The sequence below is a fragment of the Myodes glareolus genome, chromosome 23, assembly GCF_982192425.1.
Source record: "Myodes glareolus chromosome 23, mMyoGla1.1, whole genome shotgun sequence".
Classification (NCBI taxonomy): Eukaryota; Metazoa; Chordata; class Mammalia; order Rodentia; family Cricetidae; genus Myodes; species Myodes glareolus.
This window is the reverse complement of record NC_142048.1, coordinates 1,308,354-1,326,639: the sequence shown is the minus strand read 5'-3', so window position 1 is coordinate 1,326,639 and position 18,286 is coordinate 1,308,354.

Here is an 18,286-nt window from a genome sequence, read left to right as displayed (position 1 = left end):
TAAATGCTGTCCTTTCAGAGAAAATCACTTTCCTTTGAACGTGCCTCAAGCTACTTACAAGCATTCAACAGAAATTCACATGCATTTCTCTGAAAGAGAAGCAGTCTGTTACAACACTTCAATTCACTCTGGGAAGTGAATGGAGTGTTGCTTCTCTTTCTAAATGCTGTCCTTTCAGAGAAAATCACTTTCCTTTGAAAGTGCCTTAAGCTACTTACAAGCATTCAACAGAAGTTCACATGCGTTTCTCTGAAAGAGAAACAGTCTGTTCCAACACTTCAATTCACTGTGAGAAGTGAAGGGAGTGTTGCTTCACTTTCTAAATGCTGTCCTTTCAGAGAAAATCATTTTCCTTTGAAAGTGCCTTAAGCTACTTATAAGCATTTAACAGAAATTCACATGCGTTTCTCTGAAAGAGAAGCAGTCTGTTCCAACACTTCAATTCACTGTGCGAAGTGAATTGAGCGTTGCTACGCTTTCTATATGCTCTCCTTTTAGAGAAAATCATTCTCTTTTGAAACTGCCTTAAGCTACTTACAAGCATTCACAGGAAAATCACATCTGTTTCTCTGAAAGAGAAGCAGTCTGTTCCAACGCTTCAATTCACTGTGCGTAGTGAATGGAGTGTTGCTTCACATTCTAAATGCTGTAGTTTCAGAGAAAATCACTTTCCTTTGAAAATGTCTTAAGCTACTTACAAGCATTCACAGGAAACTCAAATGTGTTTCTATGAAAGAGAAGCTGTCTGTTCCAACACATCAATTCACTCTGCGAAGTGAATGGAGTGTTGCTTCACTTTCTAAATGCTGTCCTTTCAGAGAAAGTCACTTTCCTTTGAAAGTGCCTCAAGCTACTTACAAGCATTCACAAAAACTCACATCTGTTTCTCTGAAAGAGAAGCAGTCTGTTCCAACACTTCTATTCACCGTGCGAAGTTAATGGAGTGTTGCTTCACTTTCTAAATGCTGTCCTTTCAGAGAAAATAACTTTCCTTTGAAAGTGCCTTAAGCTACTTACAAGCATTCAACAGAAATTCACATGAATTTCTCTGAAAGAGAAGCAGTCTGTTCCAACACTTCAATTCACTCTGCGAAGTGAATGGAGTGTTGCTTCACTTTCTAAATGCTGTCCTTTCAGAGAAAATCACTTTCCTTTGAAAGTGCCTTAAGCTACTTACAAGCATTCACAAAAAACTCATATCTGTTTCTCTGAAAGAGAAGCAGTCTGTTCCAACACTTCAATTCACTGTGCGAAGTGAATGGAGTGTTGCTTCACTTTCTAAATGCTCTCCTTTTTGAGAAAATCACTCTATTTTTAAACTGCATTAAGCTACTTACAAGCATTCACAAGAATCTCACATCTGTTTCTCTGAAAGAGAAGCAGTCTGTTCCAACACTTCTATTCACTGTGCGAAGTGAATGGAGTGTTGCTTCACTTTCTAAATGCTGTCCTTTCAGAGAAAATCACTTTCCTTTGAAAGTGCCTTAAGCTACTTACAAGCAATCAACAGAAATTCACATGAATTTCTCTGAAAGAGAAGCAGTCTGTTCCAACACTTCAATTCACTCTGCGAAGTGAATGGAGTGTTGCTTCACTTTCTAAATGCTGTCCTTTCAGAGAAAATCACTTTCCTTTTAAAGTTCCTTAAACTACTTACAAGCATTCACAAAAAACTCATATCTGTTTCTCTGAAAGAGAAGCAGTCTGTTCCAACACTTCAATTCACTGTGTGAAGTGAATGGAGTGTTCCTTCACATTCTAAATGCTGTAGTTTCAGAGAAAATCACTTTCCTTTGAAAATGTCTTAAGCTACTTACAAGCATTCACAGGAATCTCAAATGTGTTTCTATGAAAGAGAAGCTGTCTGTTCCAACACATCAATTCACTCTGCGAAGTGAATGGAGTGTTGCTTCACTTTCTAAATGCTGTCCTTTCAGAGAAAGTCACTTTCCTTTGAAAGTGCCTCAAGCTACTTACAAGCATTCACAAGAAACTCACATCTGTTACTGTGAAAGAGAAGCAGTCTGTTCCAACACTTCTATTCACTGTGAGAAGTGAATGGAGTGTTGCTTCACTTTCTAAATGCTGTCCTTTCAGAGAAAATCACTTCCCTTTGAAAGTGCCTTAAGCTAATTACACTCATTCAACAGAAATTCACAGGCGTTTCTCTGAAAGAGAAGCAGTCTGTTCCAAAACTTCAGTTCACTGTGCGAAGTGAATGGAGTGTTCCTTCACATTCTAAATGCTGTAGTTTCAGAGAAAATCACTTTCCTTTGAAAGTGTCTTAAGCTACTTACAAGCATTCACAGGAAACTCAAATGTGTTTCTATGAAAGAGAAGCTGTCTGTTCCAACACTTCAATTCACTGTGCGAAGTGAATGGAGTGTTGCTTCACTTTCTAAATGCTGTCCTTTCAGAGAAAATCACTTTCCTTTGAAAGTGCCTTAAGCTACTTACAAGCATTCAACAGAAATTCACATGCGTTTCTCTGAAAGAGAAGCAGTCTGTTCCAACACTTCAATTCACTGTGCGAAGTGAATGGAGTGTTGCTTCACTTTCTAAATGCTGTCCTTTCAGAGAAAATCACTTTCCTTTGAAAGTGCCTTAAGCTACTTACATGCATTCAACAGAAATTCACATGCGTTTCTCTGAAAGAGAAACAGTCTGTTCCAACACTTCAATTCACTGGGAGAAGTGAATGGAGTGTTGCTTCACTTTCTAAATGCTGTCCTTTCAGAGAAAATCACTTTCCTTTGAACGTGCCTCAAGCTACTTACAAGCATTCAACAGAAATTCACATGCAATTCTCTGAACGAGAAGCAGTCTGTTCCAACACTTCAATTCACTCTGGGAAGTGAATGGAGTGTTGCTTCACTTTCTAAATGCTGTCCTTTCAGAGAAAATCACTTTCCTTTGAAAGTGCCTTAAGCTACTTACAAGCATTTAACAGAAATTCACATGCGTTTCTCTGAAAGAGAAGCAGTCTGTTCCAACACTTCAATTCACTGTGCGAAGTGAATTGAGCGTTGCTACACTTTCTATATGCTCTCCTTTTAGAGAAAATCATTCTCTTTTGAAACTGCCTTAAGCTACTTACAAGCATTCACAAGAAAATCACATCTGTTTCTCTGAAAGAGAAGCAGTCTGTTCCAACACTTCAATTCACTGTGCGAAGTGAATGGAGTGTTCCTTCACATTCTAAATGCTGTAGTTTCAGAGAAAATCACTTTCCTTTGAAAATGTCTTAAGCTACTTACAAGCATTCACAGGAAACTCAAATGTGTTTCTATGAAAGAGAAGCTGTCTGTTCCAACACTTCAATTCACTCTGCGAAGTGAATGGAGTGTTGCTACACTTTCTAAATGCTGTCCTTTCAGAGAAAATCACTTTCCTTTGAAAGTGCCATAAGCTACTTACAAGCATTCTACAGAAATTCACATGCATTTCTCTGAAAGAGAAGCAGTCTGTTCCAACACTTCAATTCACTGTGAGAAGTGAATGGAGTGTTGCTTCACTTTCTAAATGCTGTCCTTTCAGAGAAAGTCACTTTCCTTTGAAAGTGCCTCAAGCTACTCACAAGCATTCACAAGAAACTCACATCTGTTTCTCTGAAAGAGAAGCAGTCTGTTCCAACACTTCTATTCACTGTGCGAAGTGAATGGAGTGTTGCTTCACTTTCTAAATGCTGTCCTTTCAGAGAAAATCACTTTCCTTTGAAAGTGCCTTAAGCTACTTACAAGCATTCAACAGAAATTCACATGCGTTTCTCTTCAAGAGAAGCAGTCTGTTCCAACACTTCAATTCACTGTGCCAAGTAAATGGAGTGTTGCTTCACTTTCTAAATGCTGTCCTTTCAGAGAAAATCACTTTCCTTTGAAAGTGCCTTAAGCTACTTACAAGCATTCAACAGAAATTCACATGAATTTCTCTGAAAGAGAAGCAGTCTGTTCCAACACTTCAATTCACTGTGAGAAGTGAATGGAGTGTTGCTTCACTTTCTAAATGCTGTCCTTTAAGAGAAAATCACTTTCCTTTGAAAGTGCCTTAAGCTATTTACAAGCATTTAACAGAAATTCACATGCGTTTCTCTGAAAGAGAAGCAGTCTGTTCCAACACTTCAATTCACTCTGCGAAGTGAATGGAGTGTAGCTTCACTTTCCATATGCTCTCCTTTTAGAGAAAATCACTCTCTTTTGAAACTGCCTTAAGCTACTTACAAGCATTCACAAGAAAATCACATCTGTTTCTCTGAAAGACAAGCAGTCTGTTCCAACACTTCAATTCACTGTGAGAAGTGAATGGAGTGTTGCTTCACTTTCTAAATGCTGTCCTTTCAGAGAAAATCACTTCCCTTTGAAAGTGCCTTAAGCTAATTACACGCATTCAACAGAAATTCACATGCGTTTCTCTGAAAGAGAAGCAGTCTGTTCCAACACTTCAATTCACTGTGAGAAGTGAATGGAGTGTTGCTTCACTTTTTAAATGCTGTCCTTTCAGAGAAAATCACTTTCCTTTGAAGGTGCCTTAAGCTACTTACAAGCATTCAACAGAAATTCACATGCGTTTCTCTGAAAGAGAAGCAGTCTGTTCCAACACTTCAGTTCACTGTGCGAAGTGAGTGGAATGTTGCTTCACTTTCTAAATGCTGTCCTGACAGAGAAAATCACTTTCCTTTGAAACTGCCTTAATCAACTTACAAGCATTCACAAGAAACTCACATCTTTTTCTCTGAAAGAAAGCAGTCCGTTCCAACACTTCAATTCACTGTGTGAAGTGAATGGAATATTGCTTCACTTTCTATATGCTCTCCTTTTAGAGAAAATCACTCTCTTTTGAAACTGCCTTAAGCTACTTACAGGCATTCACAAGAATCTCACATCTGTTTCTCTGAAAGAGAAGCAGTCTGTTCCAACACTTCTATTCACTGGGCGAAGTGAATGGAGTGTTGCTTCACTTTCTAAATGCTGTCCTTTCAGAGAAAATCACTTTCCTTTGAACGTGCCTCAAGCTACTTACAAGCATTCAACAGAAATTCACATGCATTTCTCTGAAAGAGAAGCAGTCTGTTACAACACTTCAATTCACTCTGGGAAGTGAATGGAGTGTTGCTTCACTTTCTAAATGCTGTCCTTTCAGAGAAAACCACTTTCCTTTGAAAGTGCCTTAAGCTACTTACAAGCATTCAACAGAAGTTCACATGCGTTTCTCTGAAAGAGAAACAGTCTGTTCCAACACTTCAATTCACTGTGAGAAGTGAAGGGAGTGTTGCTTCACTTTCTAAATGCTGTCCTTTCAGAGAAAATCATTTTCCTTTGAAAGTGCCTTAAGCTACTTATAAGCATTTAACAGAAATTCACATGCGTTTCTCTGAAAGAGAAGCAGTCTGTTCCAACACTTCAATTCACTGTGCGAAGTGAATTGAGCGTTGCTACACTTTCTATATGCTCTCCTTTTAGAGAAAATCATTCTCTTTTGAAACTGCCTTAAGCTACTTACAAGCATTCACAGGAAAATCACATCTGTTTCTCTGAAAGAGAAGCAGTCTGTTCCAACACTTCAATTCACTGTGCGTAGTGAATGGAGTGTTGCTTCACATTCTAAATGCTGTAGTTTCAGAGAAAATCACTTTCCTTTGAAAATGTCTTAAGCTACTTACAAGCATTCACAGGAAACTCAAATGTGTTTCTATGAAAGAGAAGCTGTCTGTTCCAACACATCAATTCACTCTGCGAAGTGAATGGAGTGTTGCTTCACTTTCTAAATGCTGTCCTTTCAGAGAAAGTCACTTTCCTTTGAAAGTGCCTCAAGCTACTTACAAGCATTCACAAGAAACTCACATCTGTTTCTGTGAAAGAGAAGCAGTCTGTTCCAACACTTCTATTCACTGTGCGAAGTGAATGGAGTGTTGCTTCACTTTCTAAATGCTGTCCTTTCAGAGAAAATCACTTTCCTTTGAAAGTGCCTTAAGCTACTTACAAGCATTCAACAGAAATTCACATGAATTTCTCTGAAAGAGAAGCAGTCTGTTCCAACACTTCAATTCACTCTGCGAAGTGAATGGAGTGTTGCTTCACTTTCTAAATGCTGTCCTTTCAGAGAAAATCACTTTCCTTTGAAAGTGCCTTAAGCTACTTACAAGCATTCACAAAAAACTCATATCTGTTTCTCTGAAAGAGAAGCAGTCTGTTCCAACACTTCAATTCACTGTGCGAAGTGAATGGAGTGTTGCTTCACTTTCTAAATGCTCTCCTTTTAGAGAAAATCACTCTATTTTTAAACTGCATTAAGCTACTTACAAGCATTCACAAGAATCTCACATCTGTTTCTCTGAAAGAGAAGCAGTCTGTTCCAACACTTCTATTCACTGTGCGAAGTGAATGGAGTGTTGCTTCACTTTCTAAATGCTGTCCTTTCAGAGAAAATCACTTTCCTTTGAAACTGCCTTAAGCTACTTACAAGCAATCAACAGAAATTCACATGAATTTCTCTGAAAGAGAAGCAGTCTGTTCCAACACTTCAATTCACTCTGCGAAGTGAATGGAGTGTTGCTTCACTTTCTAAATGCTGTCCTTTCAGAGAAAATCACTTTCCTTTGAAAGTTCCTTAAACTACTTACAAGCATTCACAAAAAACTCATATCTGTTTCTCTGAAAGAGAAGCAGTCTGTTCCAACACTTCAATTCACTGTGCGAAGTGAATGGAGTGTTCCTTCACATTTTAAATGCTGTAGTTTCAGAGAAAATCACTTTCCTTTGAAAATGTCTTAAGCTAATTACAAGCATTCACAGGAAACTCAAATGTGTTTCTATGAAAGAGAAGCTGTCTGTTCCAACACATCAATTCACTCTGCGAAGTGAATGGAGTGTTGCTTCACTTTCTAAATGCTGTCCTTTCAGAGAAAGTCACTTTCCTTTGAAAGTGCCTCAAGCTACTTACAAGCATTCACAAGAAACTCACATCTGTTTCTCTGAAAGAGAAGCAGTCTGTTCCAACACTTCTATTCACTGTGCGAAGTGAATGGAGTGTTGCTTCACTTTCTAAATGCAGTCCTTTAAGAGAAAATCACTTTCCTTTGAAAGTGCCTTAAGCTACTTACAAGCATTCAACAAAAATTAACATGAATTTCTCTGAAAGAGAAGCAGTCTGTTCCAACACTTCAATTCACTCTGTGAAGTGAATGGAGTGTTGCTTCACTTTCTAAATGCTGTCCTTACAGAGAAAATCACTTTCCTTTGAAAGTGCCTTAAGCTACTTACAAGCATTCATCAGAAATTCACATGAATTTCTCTGAAAGAGAAGCAATCTGTTCCAACACTTCAATTCACTCTGCGAAGTGAATGGAGTGTTGCTTCACTTTCTAAATGCTGTCCTTTCAGAGAAAGTCACTTTCCTTTGAAAGTGCCTCAAGCTGCTTACAAGCATTCACAAGAAACTCACATCTGTTTCTCTGAAAGAGAAGCAGTCTGTTCCAACACTTCTATTCACTGTGCGAAGTGAATGGAGTGTTGCTTCACTCTCTAAATGCTGTCCTTTAAGAGAAAATCACTTTCCTTTGAAAGTGCCTTAAGCTACTTACAAGCATTCAACAGAAATTCACATGAATTTCTCTGAAAGAGAAGCAGTCTGTTCCAACACTTCAATTCACTCTGTGAAGTGAATGGAGTGTTGCTTCACTTTCTAAATGCTGTCCTTTCAGAGAAAGTCACTTTCCTTTGAAAGTGCCTCAAGCTACTTACAAGCATTCACAAGAAACTCACATCTGTTTCTCTGAAAGAGAAGCAGTCTGTTCCAACACTTCTATTCACCGTGCGAAGTTAATGGAGTGTTGCTTCACTTTCTAAATGCTGTCCTTTCAGAGAAAATCACTTTCCTTTGAAAGTGCCTTAAGCTACTTACAAGCATTCAACAGAAATTCACATGAATTTCTCTGAAAGAGAAGCAGTCTGTTCCAACACTTCAATTCACTCTGCGAAGTGAATGGAGTGTTGCTTCACTTTCTAAATGCTGTCCTTTCAGAGAAAATCACTTTCCTTTGAAAGTGCCTTAAGCTACTTACAAGCATTCACAAAAAACTCATATCTGTTTCTCTGAAAGAGAAGCAGTCTGTTCCAACACTTCAATTCACTGTGCGAAGTGAATGGAGTGTTGCTTCACTTTCTAAATGCTCTCCTTTTAGAGAAAATCACTCTATTTTTAAACTGCATTAAGCTACTTACAAGCATTCACAAGAATCTCACATCTGTTTCTCTGAAAGAGAAGCAGTCTGTTCCAACACTTCTATTCACTGTGCGAAGTGAATGGAGTGTTGCTTCACTTTCTAAATGCTGTCCTTTCAGAGAAAATCACTTTCCTTTGAAAGTGCCTTAAGCTACTTACAAGCAATCAACAGAAATTCACATGAATTTCTCTGAAAGAGAAGCAGTCTGTTCCAACACTTCAATTCACTCTGCGAAGTGAATGGAGTGTTGCTTCACTTTCTAAATGCTGTCCTTTTAGAGAAAATCACTTTCCTTTGAAAGTTCCTTAAACTACTTACAAGCATTCACAAAAAACTCATATCTGTTTCTCTGAAAGAGAAGCAGTCTGTTCCAACACTTCAATTCACTGTGCGAAGTGAATGGAGTGTTCCTTCACATTCTAAATGCTGTAGTTTCAGAGAAAATCACTTTCCTTTGAAAATGTCTTAAGCTAATTACAAGCATTCACAGGAAACTCAAATGTGTTTCTATGAAAGAGAAGCTGTCTGTTCCAACACATCAATTCACTCTGCGAAGTGAATGGAGTGTTGCTTCACTTTCTAAATGCTGTCCTTTCAGAGAAAGTCACTTTCCTTTGAAAGTGCCTCAAGCTACTTACAAGCATTCACAAGAAACTCACATCTGTTTCTCTGAAAGAGAAGCAGTCTGTTCCAACACTTCTATTCACTGTTCGAAGTGAATGGAGTGTTGCTTCACTTTCTAAATGCAGTCCTTTAAGAGAAAATCACTTTCCTTTGAAAGTGCCTTAAGCTACTTACAAGCATTCAACAAAAATTAACATGAATTTCTCTGAAAGAGAAGCAGTCTGTTCCAACACTTCAATTCACTCTGTGAAGTGAATGGAGTGTTGCTTCACTTTCTAAATGCTGTCCTTACAGAGAAAATCACTTTCCTTTGAAAGTGCCTTAAGCTACTTACAAGCATTCATCAGAAATTCACATGAATTTCTCTGAAAGAGAAGCAATCTGTTCCAACACTTCAATTCACTCTGCGAAGTGAATGGAGTGTTGCTTCACTTTCTAAATGCTGTCCTTTCAGAGAAAGTCACTTTCCTTTGAAAGTGCCTCAAGCTGCTTACAAGCATTCACAAGAAACTCACATCTGTTTCTCTGAAAGAGAAGCAGTCTGTTCCAACACTTCTATTCACTGTGCGAAGTGAATGGAGTGTTGCTTCACTCTCTAAATGCTGTCCTTTAAGAGAAAATCACTTTCCTTTGAAAGTGCCTTAAGCTACTTACAAGCATTCAACAGAAATTCACATGAATTTCTCTGAAAGAGAAGCAGTCTGTTCCAACACTTCAATTCACTCTGTGAAGTGAATGGAGTGTTGCTTCACTTTCTAAATGCTGTCCTTACAGAGAAAATCACTTTCCTTTGAAAGTGCCTTAAGCTACTTACAAGCATTCAACAGAAATTCACATGAATTTCTCTGAAAGAGAAGCAGTCTGTTCCAACACTTCAATTCACTGTGAGAAGTGAATGGAGTGTTGCTTACTTTCTAAATGCTGTCCTTTAAGAGAAAATCACTTTCCTTTGAAAGTGCCTTAAGCTACTTACAAGCATTTAACAGAAATTCACATGCGTTTCTCTGAAAGAGAAGCAGTCTGTTCCAACACTTCAATTCACTCTGCGAAGTGAATGGAGTGTTGCTTCACTTTCTATATGCTCTCCTTTTAGAGAAAATCACTCTCTTTTGAAACTGCCTTAAGCTACTTACAAGCATTCACAAGAAAATCACATCTGTTTCTCTGAAAGAGAAGCAGTCTGTTCCAACACTTCAATTCACTGTGCGAAGGGAATGGAGTGTTGCTTCACTTTCTAAATGCTGTCCTTTCAGAGAAAATCACTTCCCTTTGAAAGTGCCTTAAGCTAAATACACGCATTCAACAGAAATTCACATGCGTTTCTCTGAAAGAGAAGCAGTCTGTTCCAAAACTTCAATTCACTGTGCAAAGTGAATGGAGTGTTGCTTCACTTTCTAAATACTGTCCTTTCAGAGAAAATCACTTTCCTTTGAAAGTGCCTTAAGCTACTTACAAGCATTCACAAGAATCTCACAATTGTTTCTCTGAAAGAGATGCAGTCTGTTCCAACACTTCTATTCACTGGGCGAAGTGAATGGAGTGTTGCTTCACTTTCTAAATGCTGTCCTTTCAGAGAAAATCACTTTCCTTTGAAAGTGCCTTAAGCTACTTACAAGCATTCATAAGAAACACACATGCATTTTTTGAAAGAGAAGCAGTCTGTTCCAACACTTCAATTCACTGTGCGAAGTGAATGGAGTGTTGCATCACTTTCTAAATGCTGTCCTTTCAGAGAAAATCACTTTCCTTTGAAAGTGCCTTAAGCTACTTACAAGCATTCAAAAGAAAATCACATCTGTTTCTCTGAAAGGGAAGCAGTCTGTTCCAACACTTCAATTCACTGTGCGAAATGAATGGAGTGTTGCTTCACTTTCTAAATGCTGTCCTTTCAGAGAAAATCACTTCCCTTTGAAAGTGCCTTAAGCTAATTACACTCATTCAACAGAAATTCACATGCGTTTCTCTGAAAGAGAAGCAGTCTGTTCCAAAACTTCAGTTCACTGTGCGAAGTGAATGGAGTGTTCCTTCACATTCTAAATACTGTAGTTTCAGAGAAAATCACTTTCCTTTGAAAGTGTCTTAAGCTACTTACAAGCATTCACAGGAAACTCAAATGTGTTTCTATGAAAGAGAAGCTGTCTGTTCCAACACTTCAATTCACTGTGCGAAGTGAATGGAGTGTTGCTTCACTTTCTAAATGCTGTCCTTTCAGAGAAAATCACTTTCCTTTGAAAGTGCCTTAAGCTACTTACAAGCATTCACAAGAATCTCACATCTGTTTCTCTGAAAGAGAAGCAGTCTGTTCCAACACTTCAATTCACTGTGCGAAGTGAATGGAGTATTGCTTCACTTTGTTAATGCACTCCTTTTAGAGAAAATCACTCTATTTTTAAACTGCCTTAAGCTACTTACAAGCATTCACAAGAATCTCACATCTGTTTCTCTGAAAGAGAAGCAGTCTGTTCCAACACTTCTATTCACTGGGCGAAGTGAATGGAGTGTTGCTTCACTTTCTAAATGCTGTCCTTTCGGAGAAAATCACTTTCCCTTGAACGTGCCTCAAGCTACTTACAAGCATTCAACAGAAATTCACATGCATTTCTCTGAAAGAGAAGCAGTCTGTTCCAACACTTCAATTCACTCTGGGAAGTGAACGGAGTGTTGCTTCACTTTCTAAATGCTGTCCTTTCAGAGAAAATCACTTTCCTTTGAAAGTGCCTTAAGCTACTTACAAGCATTCAACAGAAATTCACATGCGTTTCTCTGAAAGAGAAGCAGTCTGTTCCAACACTTCAATTCACTGTGAGAAGTGAATGGAGTGTTGCTACACTTTCTAAATGCTGTCCTTTCAGAGAAAATCACTTTCCTTTGAAAGTGCCTTAAGCTACTTACAAGCATTTAACAGAAATTCACATGCGTTTCTCTGAAAGAGAAGCAGTCTGTTCCAACACTTCAATTCACTGTGCGAAGTGAATTGAGCGTTGCTACACTTTCTATATGCTCTCCTTTTAGAGAAAATCATTCTCTTTTGAAACTGCCTTAAGCTACTTACAAGCATTCACAAGAAAATCACATCTGTTTCTCTGAAAGAGAAGCAGTCTGTTCCAACACTTCAATTCACTTTGCGAAGTGAATGGAGTGTTCCTTCACATTCTAAATGCTGTAGTTTCAGAGAAAATCACTTTCCTTTGAAAATGTCTTAAGCTACTTACAAGCATTCACAGGAAACTCAAATGTGTTTCTATGAAAGAGAAGCTGTCTGTTCCAACACTTCAATTCACTCTGCGAAGTGAATGGAGTGTTGCTTCCCTTTCTAAATGCTGTCCTTTGAGAGAAAATCACTTTCCTTTGAAAGTGCCTTAAGCTACTTACAAGCATTCAACAGAAATTCACATGCATTTCTCTGAAAGAGAAGCAGTCTGTTCCAACACTTCAATTCACTGTGAGAAGTGAATGGAGTGTTGCTTCACTTTCTAAATGCTGTCCTTTCAGAGAAAGTCACTTTCCTTTGAAAGTGCCTCAAGCTACTCACAAGCATTCACAAGAAACTCACATCTGTTTCTCTGAAAGAGAAGAAGTCTGTTCCAACACTTCTATTCACTGTGCGAAGTGAATGGAGTGTTGCTTCACTTTCTAAATGCTGTCCTTTCAGAGAAAATCACTTTCCTTTGAACGTGCCTCAAGCTACTTACAAGCATTCAACAGAAATTCACATGCATTTCTCTGAAAGAGAAGCAGTCTGTTCCAACACTTCAATTCACTCTGGGAAGTGAATGGAGTGTTGCTTCACTTTCTAAATGCTGTCCTTTCAGAGAAAATCACTTTCCTTTGAAAGTGCCTTAAGCTACTTACAAGCATTTAACAGAAATTCACATGCGTTTCTCTGAAAGAGAAGCAGTCTGTTCCAACACTTCAATTCACTGTGCGAAGTGAATTGAGTGTTGCTACACTTTCTATATGCTCTCCTTTTAGAGAAAATCATTCTCTTTTGAAACTGCCTTAAGCTACTTACAAGCATTCACAAGAAAATCACATCTGTTTCTCTGAAAGAGAAGCAGTCTGTTCCAACACTTCAATTCACTGTGCGAAGTGAATGGAGTGTTGCTTCACTTTCTAAATGCTGTCCTTTCAGAGAAAATCACTTCCCTTTGAAAGTGCCTTAAGCTACTTACAAGCATTCAACAGAAATTCACATGCATTTCTCTGAAAGAGAAGCAGTCTGTTCCAACACTTCAATTCACTGTGAGAAGTGAATGGAGTGTTGCTTCACTTTCTAAATGCTGTCCTTTCAGAGAAAGTCACTTTCCTTTGAACGTGCCTCAAGCTACTCACAAGCATTCACAAGAAACTCACATCTGTTTCTCTGAAAGAGAAGCAGTCTGTTCCAACACTTCTATTCACTGTACGAAGTGAATGGAGTGTTGCTTCACTTTCTAAATGCTGTCCTTTCAGAGAAAATCACTTTTCTTTGAAAGTGCCTTAAGCTACTTACAAGCATTCAACAGAAATTCACATGCGTTTCTCTTCAAGAGAAGCAGTCTGTTCCAACACTTCAATTCACTGTGCCAAGTAAATGGAGTGTTGCTTCACTTTCTAAATGCTGTCCTTTCAGAGAAAATCACTTTCCTTTGAAAGTGCCTTAAGCTACTTACAAGCATTCAACAGAAATTCACATGAATTTCTCTGAAAGAGAAGCAGTCTGTTCCAACACTTCAATTCACTGTGAGAAGTGAATGGAGTGTTGCTTCACTTTCTAAATGCTGTCCTTTAAGAGAAAATCACTTTCCTTTGAAAGTGCCTTAAGCTACTTACAAGCATTTAACAGAAATTCACATGCGTTTCTCTGAAAGAGAAGCAGTCTGTTCCAACACTTCAATTCATTCTGCGAAGTGAATGGAGTGTTGCTTCACTTTCCATATGCTCTCCTTTTAGAGAAAATCACTCTCTTTTGAAACTGCCTTAAGCTACTTACAAGCATTCACAAGAAAATCACATCTTTTTCTCTGAAAGACAAGCAGTCTGTTCCAACACTTCAATTCACTGTGCGAAGTGAATGGAGTGTTGCTTCACTTTCTAAATGCTGTCCTTTCAGAGAAAATCACTTCCCTTTGAAAGTGCCTTAAGCTAATTACACGCATTCAACAGAAATTCACATGCGTTTCTCTGAAAGAGAAGCAGTCTCTTCCAAAACTTCAATTCACTGTGCAAAGTGAATGGAGTGTTGCTTCACTTTCTAAATGCTGTCCTTTCAGAGAAAATCACTTTCCTTTGAAAGTGCCTTAAGCTACTTACAAGCATTCAACAGAAATTCACATGCGTTTCTCTGAAAGAGAAGCAGTGTGTTCCAACACTTCAATTCACTGTGCGAAGTGAATGGACTGTTGCTTCACTTTCTAAATGCTGTCCTTTCAGAGAAAATCACTTTCCTTTGAAAGTGCCATAAGCGACTTACAAGCATTCAATAGAAACTCACATGCATTTTTCTGAAAGAGAAGCAGTCTGTTCCAACACTTCAATTCACTTTGAGAAGTGAATGGAGTGTTGCTTCACTTTTTAAATGCTGTCCTTTCAGAGAAAATCACTTTCCTTTGAAGGTGTCTTAAGCTACTTACAAGCATTCAACAGAAATTCACATGCGTTTCTGAAAGAGAAGCAGTCTGTTCCAACACTTCAGTTCACTGTGCGAAGTGAGTGGAATGTTGCTTCACTTTCTAAATGCTGTCCTTACAGAGAAAATCATTTTCCTTTGAAACTGCCTTAATCAACTTATAAGCATTCACAAGAAACTCTCATCTTTTTCTCTGAAAGAAAAGCAGTCTGTTCCAACACTTCAATTCACTGTGCGAAGTGAATGGAGTATTGCTTCACTTTCTATATGCTCTCCTTTTAGAGATAATCACTCTCTTTTGAAACTGCCTTAAGCTACTTACAGGCATTCACAAGAATCTCACATCTGTTTCTCTGAAAGAGAAGCAGTCTGTTCCAACACTTCTATTCACTGGGCGAAGTGAATGGAGTGTTGCTTCACTTTCTAAATGCTGTCCTTTCAGAGAAAATCACTTTCCTTTGAACGTGCCTCAAGCTACTTACAAGCATTCAACAGAAATTCACATGCATTTCTCTGAAAGAGAAGCAGTCTGTTACAACACTTCAATTCACTCTGGGAAGTGAATGGAGTGTTGCTTCACTTTCTAAATGCTGTCCTTTCAGAGAAAATCACTTTCCTTTGAAAGTGCCTTAAGCTACTTACAAGCATTCAACAGAAGTTCACATGCGTTTCTCTGAAAGAGAAACAGTCTGTTCCAACACTTCAATTCACTGTGAGAAGTGAAGGGAGTGTTGCTTCACTTTCTAAATGCTGTCCTTTCAGAGAAAATCATTTTCCTTTGAAAGTGCCTTAAGCTACTTACAAGCATTTAACAGAAATTCACATGCGTTTCTCTGAAAGAGAAGCAGTCTGTTCCAACACTTCAATTCACTCTGCGAAGTGAATTGAGCATTGCTACACTTTCTATGTGCTCTCCTTTTAGAGAAAATCATTCTCTTTTGAAACTGCCTTAAGCTACTTACAAGCATTCACAGGAAAATCACATCTGTTTCTCTGAAAGAGAAGCAGTCTGTTCCAACACTTCAATTCACTGTGCGAAGTGAATGGAGTGTTCCTTCACATTCTAAATGCTGTAGTTTCAGAGAAAATCACTTTCCTTTGAAAATGTCTTAAGCTACTTACAAGCATTCACAAGAAACTCAAATGTGTTTCTATGAAAGAGAAGCTGTCTGTTCCAACACATCAATTCACTCTGCGAAGTGAATGGAGTGTTGCTTCACTTTCTAAATGCTGTCCTTTCAGAGAAAGTCACTTTCCTTTGAAAGTGCCTCAAGCTACTTACAAGCATTCACAAGAAACTCACATCTGTTTCTCTGAAAGAGAAGCAGTCTGTTCCAACACTTCTATTCACCGTGCGAAGTTAATGGAGTGTTGCTTCACTTTCTAAATGCTGTCCTTTCAGAGAAAATCACTTTCCTTTGAAAGTGCCTTAAGCTACTTACAAGCATTTAACAGAAATTCACATGAATTTCTCTGAAAGAGAAGCAGTCTGTTCCAACACTTCAATTCACTCTGCGAAGTGAATGGAGTGTTGCTTCACTTTCTAAATGCTGTCCTTTCAGAGAAAATCACTTTCCTTTGAAAGTTCCTTAAGCTACTTACAAGCATTCACAAAAAACTCATATCTGTTTCTCTGAAAGAGAAGCAGTCTGTTCCAACACTTCAATTCACTGTTCGAAGTGAATGGAGTGTTTCTTCACTTTCTAAATGCTCTCCTTTTAGAGAAAATCACTCTATTTTTAAACTGCATTAAGCTACTTACAAGCATTCACAAGAATCTCACATCTGTTTCTCTGAAAGAGAAGCAGTCTGTTCCAACACTTCTATTCACTGTGCGAAGTGAATGGAGTGTTGCTTCACTTTCTAAATGCTGTCCTTTCAGAGAAAATCACTTTCCTTTGAAAGTGCCTTAAGCTAGTTACAAGCAATCAACAGAAATTCACATGAATTTCTCTGAAAGAGAAGCAGTCTGTTCCAACACTTCAATTCACTCTGCGAAGTGAAAGGAGTGTTGCTTCACTTTCTAAATGCTGTCCTTTCAGAGAAAATCACTTTCCTTTGAAAGTTCCTTAAACTACTTACAAGCATTCACAAAAAACTCATATCTGTTTCTCTGAAAGAGAAGCAGTCTGTTCCAACACTTCAATTCACTGTGCGAAGTGAATGGAGTGTTCCTTCACATTCTAAATGCTGTAGTTTCAGAGAAAATCACTTTCCTTTGAAAATGTCTTAAGCTACTTACAAGCATTCACAGGAAACTCAAATGTGTTTCTATGAAAGAGAAGCTGTCTGTTCCAACACATCAATTCACTCTGCGAAGTGAATGGATGTTGCTTCACTTTCTAAATGCTGTCCTTTCAGAGAAAGTCACTTTCCTTTGAAAGTGCCTCAAGCTACTTACAAGCATTCACAAGAAACTCACATCTGTTTCTCTGAAAGAGAAGCAGTCTGTTCCAACACTTCTATTCACTGTGCGAAGTGAATGGAGTGTTGCTTCACTTTCTAAATGCTGTCCTTTAAGAGAAAATCACTTTCCTTTGAAAGTGCCTTAAGCTACTTACAAGCATTCAACAGAAATTCACATGAATTTCTCTGAAAGAGAAGCAGTCTGTTCCAACACTTCAATTCACTCTGTGAAGTGAATGGAGTGTTGCTTCACTTTCTAAATGCTGTCCTTACAGAGAAAATCACTTTCCTTTGAAAGTGCCTTAAGCTATTTACAAGCATTCAACAGAAATTCACATGAATTTCTCTGAAAGAGAAGCAGTCTGTTCCAACACTTCAATTCACTGTGAGAAGTGAATGGAGTGTTGCTTCACTTTCTATATGCTGTCCTTTAAGAGAAAATCACTTTCCTTTAAAAGTGCCTTAAGCTACTTACAAGCATTTAACAGAAATTCACATGCGTTTCTCTGAAAGAGAAGCAGTCTGTTCCAACACTTCAATTCACTCTGCGAAGTGAATGGAGTGTTGCTTCACTTTCTATATGCTCTCCTTTTAGAGAAAATCACTCTCTTTTGAAACTGCCTTAAGCTACTTACAAGCATTCACAAGAAAATCACATCTGTTTCTCTGAAAGAGAAGCAGTCTGTTCCAACACTTCAATTCACTGTGCGAAGGGAATGGAGTGTTGCTTCACTTTCTAAATGCTGTCCTTTCAGAGAAAATCACTTCCCTTTGAAAGTGCCTTAAGCTAAATACACGCATTCAACAGAAATTCACATGCGTTTCTCTGAAAGAGAAGCAGTCTGTTCCAAAACTTCAATTCACTGTGCAAAGTGAATGGAGTGTTGCTTCACTTTCTAAATGCTGTCCTTTCAGAGAAAATCACTTTCCTTTGAAAGTGCCTTAAGCTACTTACAAGCATTCACAAGAATCTCACAATTGTTTCTCTGAAAGAGATGTAGTCTGTTCCAACACTTCTGTTCACTGGGCGAAGTGAATGGAGTGTTGCTTCACTTTCTAAATGCTGTCCTTTCAGAGAAAATCACTTTCCTTTGAAAGTGCCTTAAGCTACTTACAAGCGTTCATAAGAAACACACATGCAATTTTTGAAAGAGATGCAGTCTGTTCCAACACTTCAATTCACTCTGCGAAGTGAAAGGAGTGTTGCTACACTTTCTAAATGCTGTCCTTTCAGAGAAAAACACTTTCCTTTGAAAGTGCCTTAAGCTACTTACAAGCATTCAACAAAAATTCACATGCATTTCTCTGAAAGAGAAGCAGTCTGTTCCAACACTTCAATTCACTGTGAGAAGTGAATGGAGTGTTGCTTCACTTTCTAAATGCTGTCCTTTCAGAGAAAGTCACTTTCCTTGGAAAGTGCCTCAAGCTAC